Source organism: Monodelphis domestica, chromosome 1 (assembly GCF_027887165.1).
Source record: "Monodelphis domestica isolate mMonDom1 chromosome 1, mMonDom1.pri, whole genome shotgun sequence".
In the NCBI taxonomy this organism is placed as follows: domain Eukaryota; kingdom Metazoa; phylum Chordata; class Mammalia; order Didelphimorphia; family Didelphidae; genus Monodelphis; species Monodelphis domestica.
In genome coordinates, this window is record NC_077227.1 from 746,383,040 (window position 1) to 746,396,903 (window position 13,864).

Here is a 13,864-nt window from a genome sequence, read left to right on the forward strand (position 1 = left end):
TTTCCAAAGGAACAAATACCCTAGTAAAGAAGAAAGAAACGAACTTCATTCGATAACCAATATTCCTGGGTTCAATGCAGGTACAGTTTCAAAATAGAAAAGTTGGACAATTAGCACAACAAAGTTTCTATCTCTAACTGCCACCAGCAGAAGAAGTGAGATGGGACAGGAAAATTCATCTTCCACTGATATTCTGGAAGAGGACCTCTGTGATAGGAAAAACACACACACACACACACACACACACACACACACAAAACAACAACAACAAACAAACAAAGGGCAGACAACTGGCACAAACATCCCCTTTTATGAGGGTGACTTGACTACTTCATCCTGTAGAGCAAGGGAGGACAATGAGACAATGGTACTCAAACCATCAGACACTACCTTTTCAATGTGCACAGGACCCCCCGTATTTTCTGTAGCAGCCATAACACCAGCAATCACATCTCTATCAGCCATCAGCCCTGCTGCCCTTGGAACCCTAACATTCCACCTTTCAGGAACAGCCACTAAATATATCTCTTCATCAGTCAACACAAAAGTTTCAAGACTAGACACAGACATCATTATTATTGAGCCTAGAAAAGCACCAACAAGGACTGTATCTTATTGATATATACAAGGGAAATATTGGGCTTGGTTTACACGGCTCCTTTCTGATGGACAAATGACTGCCCCCCCCAGGGACATCCACATGCCCCTTCTGTGGAATGACCTACAGAGAGATCTAATTGTCTATCTGGAACATCTCTTTGATCCCTGGGAACACTTGGCTGATCACCTCAGAGGTCTTACAATATATCCATTAATCTCTGATATTGAGATGACTTATTGTCTGTATTGAATGAAGAATTTTAGGTAAAATGAAGAATAGATATCATGTGTAAATTGAGGAATATGAAAACCATCATGTTATAGGTCTTATAGGAAAATACTTCTTCTTGCTTTGTCCATTAAAATAATCATACTAAGCATAAGTTCTATAGCAGAAGAGTGCTAAAGGCTAAGAACTAAGTGACTTGCCAGGGGTCATAAGTCATTTAAAACAAACTGTAATAGAATAAGAAATCGTAGAAAACAATAATCCATCATTTATTGAACACCTTCAGTCAGGGGTGAATCTCTAACTTGTGAGGCAGTCCATTATGCCTTTGGATGGCAATAATTGTATAAAGTTTCCTCTGACATCATGACTAAATCGTCACCTTTGAAATTCTCATTTCGCCACAAATAGAGATGTTATTCTCATTTGTTCCCTCTCAGTCCAAACAGAGAGAGAGAGAGAGAGAGAGAGAGAGAGAGAGAGAGAGAGAGAGAGAGAGAGAGAGAGAGAGAGAGAGAGAGAGAGAGAGAGAGAGAGAGAGAGAGAGAGAGAGAGAGAGAGTTCAAATTTTCCTTAGGCACTTACTAGCTGTCTGGCTCTGAGGAAGTCATTTATCCCTGGGAAAGTCACACATTTCTATTTGCCTCAGTTTTCTCATCTCTCAAATGATCTAGAGAAGAAAAGCATAAACCTTTCTACTATAATTGCCAAGAAAACCTCAAATAAGGTTAGAAAGAGTCAGACATAACTGAATCTGAACAACACAAATACATGTATATATGGTCATATATAGTGGTAGTCTCTCAGTGACCGAGAATGACGATTGTCTTTGTGCATTTTCATCTATTGATGTACCCTCATGTGGCTTTGGAGTCCAAAGGCTGAGGCTCACAGTTTGTGGCACATGGGGAATGGAACTCCAGTTGTTACGGGAGGTGCGGTTGTGGCCTGGTGTCGGCATTCAAGCTCAGCGGGAAGACATCAACGTCATTCATCTTCAAAGGTGGCGGCGGCATGGTGAATGTGGGTTCTCCAGCTGCTTCTCTCAGAGGCAGTGAGTTCTAGTTGCTTTGGTGTCATGCCAGCCCACTTCAAGTTGGACTTTAGCTGATCCTTGAATCTTTTCTTTGGTTGGCCTTGTTTCCTGAGTCCAGCTGACAGTTCACTGTAGAATACCTGTCTTGCATACATACATGCATGTGTGTACATGTAAAAATAATGAATAAGTAAAATGAAAATAAAATTAAAATAATTAAAATAAATAAAAAATAATAAAAATAATAAATTGCAGATCATCAGAATAGAGAAAGCTCTATACCCAAGACAATAGGAAAGATTTCTTATAGAAATGCTGGGTAGGTATGCCAATTGAGTTTCTTTTAAAAAGTATGATTTTATGATAAAAAAATCAAAGTTAATGTGATTGTGGGGAAAAAACAACAACAAAGAAACCAAAACCCAGCCTTTCATGTAGTTACTAAACTAATAGTGTCAATTATTTCATCTTTTGATATGAACACCTCTAAACCTATTTTTCAAATCCAAACTTGGGAAACTCAAACTGGATTCAAAATTGAATCCCATAGATGACCGGCCTGGACAGCATACACATTTAATCTTTTTATAAGGGATACAAGGCAAGACTTCACCTCTCCCACCTGAGAATCAATTAACAGACTTAAAAAAAAAAAGAAATTCAGATAGATGTCTAAGAGTCCTCCTTCCATTGAATTGGATATCAAAAGTATTCCTATTGCTTTGGTGGGTTTCCCATAATCATTTTTCAATTCTATAGGTCTATATCACCTCTTACCATCAAAGTCAAAATGATTGAAGCAATGAAATGATATTCATGTGACTTCAAATAAAAGGAATGATGCCAACTGATGCTTGTTTTGAACAGTTTGTTATCCATTTTTTTTATCTCAAAATTCAAGAATGAATGGTCTTATTTTCCTTCTTATTCCTAGATGGCCATAATTTATACTTCAGTCTAACATTAGGCAATATGTACGATCATTAAACACCACTTTAATATATAATATATAATTTAATTCATATTGTGACATAGTGAACATATGACCACTGTGTTTAGGGCCAGGAAACATCAATTTATATTATAGTAGCATCACTAACTAGATGTGGAGCTAGTTTCCTCATCTGAAAAATGAGAGTTATGCAAGATTAAATCTGAGATCCTTTCCTGATTTCAACCTATGATCCTACAGTCCTATGAACTTTCAGTTAATAGAATTAATGTGGTCTTGGCAAAGATAGCTCTTGCATACAAGTACTTGATGAATGCTTGATGACTTAACTTGCCTTGAATGGATGGCACATGTCAGATAAATAACCTTATGGTTCTTTATTTTATACTGTATAAATTTTGGATAACGATATTTCCAGTTTTACACAAAATGATACTCCACATCCTTACAAATACATTTAAGTGATCCCTAGTTTGTGAAATTTTTGCCATAGGAATACAAGTTATTTTATATTCATCAATGGTGAAAGGGCTTAACGAATTGTTCTGGCCACAGGTTGTATATTGTTCCCATGGACCAGGTAGCTAAGGATGAAGGATAATCACACATTGCTGGCATTTGGTGCTTTTTTGGTTTATTTGATTCTGTCCAATGTAATCAAAGAAACATGAAAGTCATCATTTTCAGCATTCTCCAACTCTCTGCTCTTCATCCAATCAAGAGTGAAGAAAGTGCTAAGATCTACAAGGGTTTGTTTGTTAGTTTAAAATAGCTATGAATATTAATTTAACACATAACATACAAACATGAAATGGCTGTTCAGTGGCCAATGAATAGATATATAATGGGACTAAATGAATAACATCATTAGTATTCTTGATATAGATGGATTTAGAAAGTAAAAGGCAATAGGAATTTAACAGAAGGATAGTTCATAGGTTTTCCTTTAATGGTCAAATAATGTATCTAGCTATGTTAGTATATATTCAGAGATAAAACATATTTTATATTTGGTTTTCATGTATTGCATTTGTGTTTTGTTTTTGTTTTTAATTTAAAAAATTACCCTCAAATCTTTGATGGTAACTATAGCTTGTGGACCAACATTAGTTGCAGAAGAGAACATTTCTATGAGTTGCATAAGACCTCTCAGATTAATTCAACATATGTAATAATAATCCAGATCTCTCATATAGACCTGACTTATAATGGCATGATATATATTAGAAAATGTAGCTCTGCATTAGGGAATGAGAAAGGACAACTCAATCTAAACAATACAGAAACTTCATGCAAGAATATCAAAGATACTTTGAAAAAAGTATGTAAATCCCTTGCAGATGCTGAGAACCAAGTAATAATTCCAAACATGAAATTGATTTTATTCTAATGGAAAGGAAATGATGAGTTAATAATGTGTGAGTCATTCTGAATCAACTGACTTTGTATAGTCAGATGACAAACTTGTTCCATTAAAGATCACAATGTGTATAAAATTAGAAGAATAAAAATGACAGAAAGAATATGGTGTACAAGGAAAATAATTCAAACAGGACCAATTTAAAGATGTTTTGCTCTAAAATAAATAATGAATGAAGGAAACAACATTCACACTAATAAAAATAATCACACAAATTTTAACTGTTATTAATCACCCATCATAATGAGAAAACTAAAAAAACTAAAAAATAGAAATATTGCTATAAAATAGATTATACACACATATATATTTATATATACATATAGAGAGAGAGAAACAGAGGAATTCATTTTGTCTCTCTTTATATTCTTGAAATGAGTAAATACATATATAAAATAATATCTTTTGTATCAAGCAGTATACTTAATACCTCGGATACAAATATAAAAATAGTATACTTAGTACCTGGAAATGAAATAAGATAAATTTATTGTTGATAATGATGATGGTAATGAAGATAACTTTAATATATTTAGTGTATCTTCCAGTTTTTTATTTCTGTTCTTTATCTATTTTCCCACACCAAATTCTAAGAGCAAGGATTCCTCTAAGATTTTTCTCCTGGTTCCTTGAATGCCTTACATTTTCTAAAAAATAAAATAAAAAACAAAACCCCAGGTGTTTGACATCTATTTCATTAAATTACATTTTCTCAAGAGGAAAAAAATTCTATGAGCTCTGTTGGGATACCTTCAGCTTCCTTTATCATTTTATCCAAGGACTTGGCTCAGAAAAGGACAATTGTTGCAGCTGCCAACCAACAAGGATATCAGAAAACTTTTTTTTTCCTACTTTGCATGTTAGAGCTGCTAATGTTAAAGTATCCATCAAGTGTTCATAGGTGATGCATCTTCATTTTTCTTGATCTTGCCTCAGCAGAAGCAATATATCAGAAATAAAGAAAGATTTAAGAATCACAAGCAAAGTTCTCACTAGCTTATACTATGGTCCTCTGTGTCACTAATTTTAAATTCCCTAAAGTCAAGACATGATGTCATAGGATATTTTCTGATGAGTATTCTAGGTGATGCAGTGGATACAGCACTGAAATAAGTAACACCTGATTGAAAATCTAACCTCAACCACTTACCAATAATAGATCTGAACAAGTCACTTAACTGCCTATCTCAGTTTCCTTAACTGTAAAATGGGGATATATAATAATGTTACCTATTTCACAGGATCATTGGAAATATAAAATAAAATAATATTTGTGAAGTTCTTGGTGCAGTGCCTGGCACAATGTAAGTGATTAATTAATACTAGTTTCATTCTCTGCGCCTTATGCCAGGGAGAGACCAATACTGGGAAGTCCCTGCAATTTGCTTAGGTCCAGGGAGCCAGACCTTCTGAGTGACATCTAAAGACCTGCCTGACTTCCTTTGGGAAAAGGCTCCTCACTAAGTAACAAATGAATAATTATCTAAATTCTCAAAGACTGAGAGTTGCCATCTGGAATAGCAAACTCAGGAAATAGTGTGGCAGAACAGAAAGAAGAGATCTCTCTAGTGAGATCAGGGTTGGAATTCTGCCTCTGACATATAGTAGTGCCTTGGCCTTAGGCACGCCTGTAATAACCCCCAGCCTCAGTTTCTTCATCCATAAAATGAGGAAAGACAATTGTTCATTTCTGTTCTACTTCTAAATCTGTGAATAATCAAACCAGGAATCTTGAATTCCTGAAATATTCAGCAGCTACCCTATGCTAAACAAAGTATGCATTGGTCAGTAATTCATTAAAGTGAGGGACATCATATTGTTGCTTAGTCTTACCTGACTGTTCATGACCCCATTTGGGATTTTCTTTTTTTTTTTTAAACCCTCACTTTCCTTCTTGGAGTCAATACTGTGTATTGGCTCCAAGGCAGAAGAGTGGTAAGGGCTAGGCAATGAGGGTTAAGTGACTTGCCCAGGGTCACACAGCTGGGAAGTGTTTGAGGCCAGATTGGAACCCAGGTCCTCCTATCTCTAGGCCTGGCTCTCAATCCACTGAGCCACCCAGATGCCCCCTGGGATTTTCTTAACAAATATATTGGACTAATTTGCTTCTGTAGTTGATTTTAATAATGATAAAACTGAGGCAAATGGGGTTAAGTAACTTGTCCATGATCTGACAATAAGTGTCTGAGGCTGAATCTTAATTCAGAAAACAAATCTTCTGACCTCCAATCTCAGTGTTCTAGCCCCTGTGATACTGTGATACCTTGTTATCCTTAGTTCATCAGAAAGTGAGTTACATTATAACATGACTTACAGTGCAATGTGTCCATGTCACTTTCCATACATCAAAGTGCTCCAATGGTATACATTATTTGTAACAGTATTTGTTGTGTTTAAAAAAAAACAACAAGTAATGATGATGAATGGGAATGATGAATATCTAGATCAAATTAAAATTTGAAATAGGACAGTCTCTGTATGTAGAGAGCCAAAGCTAGAAACAGGTGGTCCTGGATTCAAATATGAATTCAGACACTTTTAAGATGTGTGATCCTGAGCAAGTAGCACCCAAGGTTCCTTTGCCTTGGATCTGATACTTAGTATCCATTTGAAGACAAAAGGTAAGAGATTAACTTCTGTTTTAAAGCCGGATACAGAATGGATTCATTTTATTTCCAAAAATATAAGAATTTACCTAAAAACAGGAATGGAATTAAACAAGATGTTATACTTTGTTATAGATATCCTGAATAATTAATTTCTCTTCAAAAAAGGGAAGGGAGATGCCTTCTAACTTGGCTTGATTCCAAAATCCTTTCTTACAGATAATCTCACCGAATCATGAAATCAAAAATATGAACATTAGAAAAAAAGCTTCAGTAACTATCTAGTTAGGCAGCTTAATAGCAGAGTAGATTGAGCAAAAGGAGTCAAGAAAAGTCATCTTCATGAATTTGAATCTGTTCTCAGACACTTCCTAGTTTTGTGATCCTGGATGAGTCATTTAACTCTGCCTCAGTTTCCTCATCTTTGAAATGAGTCAGAGAAGGAAATAGCAAAACATTGGTATTTTTTTTCCAAGAAAAATCCAAAAAGGGGTCAAAAGGGTCAGACATGGGAGAAATAACTTTACATCAACAACAGCAGTAACATTTATCTAAGATCTAGCAAGGTTGTACAATGGATAGAGTCAGCAAACAGGATTCAGGAAGTTCTGAGTTGAAATATATCCTCAGGTACTCAGATGTATGACTTTGGGCAAGTCACTTGACTTCTGTTCATTTTAATTAGTAGTAGTAGTCTCTCAGAAGCCAAGAATGATGATCAAAGATACTTGTGTGTGAAAGAGATTTAAGTGGAAAAGTCAGTGCACAGAGACAGTCACACTCTCTCTGGCGCTGGAAGCCTGGGTCCAGTGGCATGAAAAATCATTACACCTGGAGACTTTCTCAGCTGCATTGGGTGGCCATGTTGTGCTTTGTGCTCCAACAAGCCCTAAGCACTCCACAGTACCTTGCTGCATCGCCATCTCAACCGTTGAACCTTCTTGTTGGTTTCTTCCGGGCCTGTCGAAGCCGTTGCTTCAACTAGAGAAGTAATTGACCAACCACTCCAATATTCTGCCACAAAAGCCTCAAATGGGATTAAAAACAGTTTTGCATGATGAAAAGTCTGAAAACAACCATAGCCCCCCAAAAAATCCCTATTATAACATTATTTTTCTTTCTTTATCCATCTATTTCCTTCTTTGTCAAAGTCTTTCTCCCATCTCCATCATTTCCTACCTGTGTGACCTTAGAAAGTAATGATCTATATAAGTGATGATCCGTCCTTACTCATTGTGTGGTGAAAAGGAGGCTAAATAGACATCCTCGAAGGTCCTTTCCACCTCTAAATTCTTCATTTCTGATTTCCTTTCAAATCACTAAAATTCTGGTATTTGTGAAAAAAAAATTGTTTTCTAAATAAGGCATTTTAGTGGCTCAATTCAAAGGTAGCCTGTGCTGGGACCCAGAGACCATAGTCCCTGTTTTGCCATTTTCTGCCTCTGAGCTTTGCTGTACAGTATGAAGAAAACAGGAAGGGCAGAGAACTCTTTTTCATTTCTGAAAGCCTCCTCTAGACTCCTTTTATTTGTAGAGGGCTGGACTTTATTCATTGGAATCTATTCTGAGATCTTGCCACAAGTGATCTGTGTCATTCTTCTCCTAAACTTTCCAGGGAGCCTACTGTGAATGGATGACCCCAGATATATTGTCGTGGGTTGTGTTTACAGACTTCCTAGGCATGCAGAGTGGAAATCAATTCTTGCGAGACTGGCCAAAGTTAGTTCTTAGAAACTGTTTGAGAGTGATGATGAATTTGAGGTTTTGCACCTGCTCTTGGGGATGAAAACAATAAAATTCAAATAATTTAGTCAAATACTTTGATTTGGGGATGATTCATCCTGTGACTAACGAGCTTTCCTTTGGTTTGGCAAATGTTCCACAAACAGGTAAATTTTAAAATTTAGATTCAGTCAGATTCAACGTCTATCTCAACAAGTATCGGCCCTCTGTGAAATCTGAGAAGTGCTCATCATCTTCTTCTGCATGAATTCCATTTAAATGAATGGGGATCTTCTCATTCCCAAGGAAGACACTTACAGTTTAGAATCATTCTTCTCTATAGGAGGTGGTAATTCTTTGATTTTTTTTGCTCCTTAATAAGAAATAAATCATGAAAAATTAGGAAATAATATGAAACCTAATAAAATATAAGAACAAAAAACCTCTGGCTCTTTGTAGTTAGAACAACTTGTCTTGAAATATTGTCTCTTCAGCTTCTACCTCAGGCTTCACTTAACATCTATTCCTCCTCTGTAATACAAAAGCATTTGAATAGAGAACTCCTAACATCCCTTAAAGGGCTAGATCAAGTCATCAATGAGTAGAAAGATTGCTTAGTGGTTTCCATGTAAAAATCTATGCCTTTATAATCCCACTCATTCAGTCAAGATCTGCATCACTGTCCCAAATAGCAAATTTAATCATTCTTACACAAGACAGGTCAAACATTTGGAGACACTTCCCTCTTTATCATTCAAGTCATATTTTCTTCCACTGTAGTCAATAAGAACTTATTAAATATCTATATGCCAGATATTGTGCAATTAGAAAAAAATCCAATTCTCTCCAGAGAATTTCCTATGGAATATTCTTGAACTCATATCTTCCTGATTGATCTGCCATAATTGTTCAGTAACTAATCAAAAACTTGCTAAGAAAACCCCAAATTTAGTCACAAAATTTCAGAAACTACTGAATTGACTTAAGAATTACATATATATTCACATATACATATGTAATAAAAGGAATAAGTAAATATATTCATGTGAATTTTTGTTAATGTATTGTAGTCAAAATAAAACCTATTAAATATTACATAATTTATATCTTTCCTTATTTCTGTCCAACTTTCATATAATTTAAATTTTAGTAATAATTCCATTCATCTAGTTCTTACTTAAACCTATGTTACATCCAACTCTCTCTCTCTCTCTGACACTGCCTTTATTTCCCCTCTGCTCTTTATCACAAAGAAGAGAGCTATTATATAAATAGAACATGGTAACTTCCCAGTAGAGTTCTCATAGCTCCAGGACCCCCAGCCTGCTGCTCATCTCAATAGAGCATACTTGAAAGTAATGTGATAATTCCAACAATTATCTTACTAGAAAGCATTAGCAAAAATCTCCATCACCCAATGGATTATGTCTAGTTGCACTGTACACTCTTCCTCGAAGAACACAGCTGATTAATTGGTAATAGTAAAAACTTCTGTCTCTTTATGGTTTGATAGCTCATTAATAAAACTAAAAACTCACAACTATGTTAACTATATATCTGTATTTCCTCCCAGTGTGGTAGCATTTGATTGTAGGATGGTCTACATTTCACCAAGCAAAAGATCGAGGATCAGAGAAAGGATACACCCAATTTTCCCCAGGAGCCATAACTGGTGCTTGTTCTTTCCTGTCAAGACTGTCATTTTTTCTCTTTCTCTCTCTTGACTCCTTAGGAATGGCTGTACAATAAGAAATTTGATTGAAAATGTACATCGAGAATTTTCTAGGAATCGTAGAGCAATGTCATAGCTATCAAGATAGATAAAGAGAAAAATGAAGAAAAGTGGTGGTAGGCCTCTAAATGTGATGGTTCTTGTCTCTTACAAATCAACAAGAAGTGTTTAGGTGTATACTATTTGTAAAAAGAAGACTTCTAAGAGTGTGTGTTCGACTAGGCGTCAGAAAAGCTTGAGTTTCAACCCAAGTTTTGTTATTACCTGGGAAACCAAGGACATAACAATGTAATCCCCCTCAAGCTCCATTTTTTCTCATTCCTCACATGATTAAGAAGTTCATAAAATCATAATCAAAAAACTTTGCAATCTTACAAATGCTATATACATATACTATATTCATATATACATACAAAATATGTTTATATATGTGAGATATTTATTATTATAATAATAATTATTAGGATAAATTTATATGATTCATATTATCCTGGAGAGGCACAACAGATTGAGTCTCTAAGACCTGATATAAAATTTCAATGTTGTATCTATGCACCTGGATCAGTCCCTTTAATTCTGAGTGTTCTGGGAAATTTTCTAAGACTGCAAGTTGGCAATCAACATTATGAGTTGGAGTTTGCTCTACTAGGAATTCTCTACAAGTAAAAAAAATCACAAGGATAGTTCTAAATCTTTTTTAAAGCATATATAAGAGAATACAGATTTTTAGCCTAATAATTTTAATAATTTAGTTGATTATTTAGTTCATTTCTTAAGATGGCAAAAGAAAGAAGCAATATACTATAATGAACAGAAATCTTTATTTAAGAAATGTATAACTAAAATGCTTCCGAGGGTATTTCTCAGCTATATAAACTTTGGCAAACTGCTTAACATAGTTCCAGATCAGTTTCCTTTAAATTCCATCTCAAAAATGGGAGTAAGGAAAAAATATGTAACATTTGCCTCAGATGATTGTAGTCAGGGTCAAGAAATAATGCAAGTAAGGTGTTCTGTGAAGGTTGCTCTATAGATTTTATTCATTGGTCTTGAAAAGAAGGCATAGTAATAGGAGATAGATGTCTTGGATTCAAATTTGAACTCTGGAGCTCAGCTAACTGTATTACCCTAATATTACTTTTTTTTGGTAATAGAATGTTCATTAAACTAGCAGGATAAGAAAAAAGAATTGGCAGGTATAAACCTTAAAATTTCACAGACTTATGAATGTTAAAAATTTTACTCTACATTGAGGAATCCTCCAATTCCCTACTTGAAATAATTCCCTACCAGATAGTGAGAACTCTACTTGAATGTGAAAACTCCTTGCTATGGGAGTATCCCAAATCCACCCCTACTTAAGACTGCTTTAGGGCAGAAAACTCCTTGCTAAACAATGAAAGTACTTGAAAACCATACTTATAAAGGAAAGGAGTTCTTTGAGCCATGCCTGTTTTTGGAATTGATACAATGGGATGCTAAGTGCCTATAAAGTTGGGGCAACCTGTAAACTACTTAGACCTAAAAGGTGAAAACTTACTCAGAGGTTTTCTCTTAATGAAATTAGTCAACACAGCAGCATTTTTTTTCTGACTTACTAAAGAGATTAATCTACTCAGCTGTGAATTCAAAATGGTCTGTCTTTTGGAAAACATCTACAGTGATTGGTAGATGGAAGAATTTAGGGGAGGTGACATAGGAGATTTTGCCCTTAAAAATGAGAGCTCAGAGAAGAGCTGGAGGTCATTCTGAAACATTCAGATTGAGGAAGGACTGATTCTGAAACATTCAGAAACATTCAGATGAAGGAGGGAACTGGTGAAAGAAGCTGAGATGATGCTGGCCTGGTGTCACTAGAATCCTTGCTTAGGCAGACCTTGAGGTGAGTGTTAAAAGACTGACTGACTGATCTCTCACTCTTAAGACTCATGTCTAGGCCATGTTGGCTTAAGGCCCTTCATACTTATTTCCTTTTTTTCTCTTTCTCTCTTTTCTTTAATTCCACATTTGTATTAATTAAAATATCTATAAAACTCAGTTGACTTGGATAATTGAATAATTGGGAATATTTCCCTGGCGACCACCTTATATTTGATTTAAAAACCAAGACACTGTAGTGAAACATATTTCTGTGGTCAAATTTACTCACCCTCTCTTATATCTATCACAATTTATATCTTCCACCATTTTAACTCACTACAGTTTATGGGCTTCACTCTTTTAAATCTCACACAGCTTTGTTGTCTGATTTTTTGTTTGGATTATTTAAATATTTTGTTGATGATATTTTGCTTCTCTTTCTGCATGTTTTATAATTTTCCATGAACTATCTCCTCTTTCTAGGATATCTCACTCTTACATTTGTAGATAGGAAGGCTCTGTTAAAAATAGTTGTAAAATTCACAATGATCAATTACACAAATATTTAAATATACAAACATAAACAAAAACAAAAATTAAGAGAAACCCAAAAAACTATATGGTGGTAAGCAGCTGGGTGGCTCAGAGGATTGAGAGCAAAGGTCCATAGATGGGAGATCCTATATTTAAATGTGGCCTCAGACATTTCCTAGCTGTATAACTCTGGGCAAGTTACTTAAGTTCCATTGGCTAGTTCTCAACACTCTTCTGCCTTAGAACCAATACCCAGTATTCATTCTAATATGGAAGATTAGGGTTAAAGGTTTAAAAAGAAAAAAAAAGGAACTATATAGTGAATGAGCATTCTTCATGAAGGAGAGTTAATAAGCTTGGTTAATAATAAGAACAACGACAACAACAACAACAACAACAATAATAATAATAATAATAATAATTCCAGAGACTTTGCCTTTTCACCCTTAACCTCACCAGCCATTGAAGAAATGCTGAATCAGGATATGGCATATAGCCAAAACACATGATTTCTGGTATAGGAAACTACAATCTCTAATATTTGCTATCTAAGGACATGAAAGACAAACTTTGAATCCCTATTTTTCAAGGTAGTAGAGACCATCATCATGGCTGATGGCAACAGAGTTGATGCTAGGGATTTTACTAGTTGTATTCATTAATTAATATCACGAGTCACTCTTCATTGATATCCATCTCTCCTTTGATTAATAAATAGAACAATGAATTTTTTAATCAGGAAGAACTGGAGTCTGATCTCAGCATTAACAATTGTTAGGTGTCTGATCCTGGGCAAATCATGTTACCTCTCTGTGTCTTAGATACCTCATCTCTAAAATGAAGTAGTTGAAGTCCATGGCCTATAAAATCCCAACTTTAAAATCCATGACCCTTTGATATCGTAGCTGGAGGTTCTCCTCTCTGTGATTAGAGGCAAGCAGTCATCAGACTGACACCTTCCTCCTCCTCCTCTGCTTTAGTTTCAGGAGAGAACAGTTCAGCTCAATGACCTAGTGTTTAGGCTTTCTGTATATGAATGTTTTCTTCTCCAGTTTCAGATTTATAACCCAATGGTTTTGGACAATACCACCAAAAGTTTGTATCTCTCCTGTCAGTCTCCTTTTTATTGTTAGTTTTTGAGATCAACATAGCAGTCGTTCAAAAGCTACAGAA

At 35.2% G+C, this 13,864-nt stretch overlaps 1 protein-coding gene across 1 annotated transcript in view; it reads right to left on the reverse strand.

Annotated features, from left to right (window-relative positions):
* Positions 1–13,864, reverse strand: part of LRRTM4 (leucine rich repeat transmembrane neuronal 4) — an 889,482-nt gene that overhangs the window by 319,589 nt on the left and 556,029 nt on the right. The window lies entirely within an intron of this gene.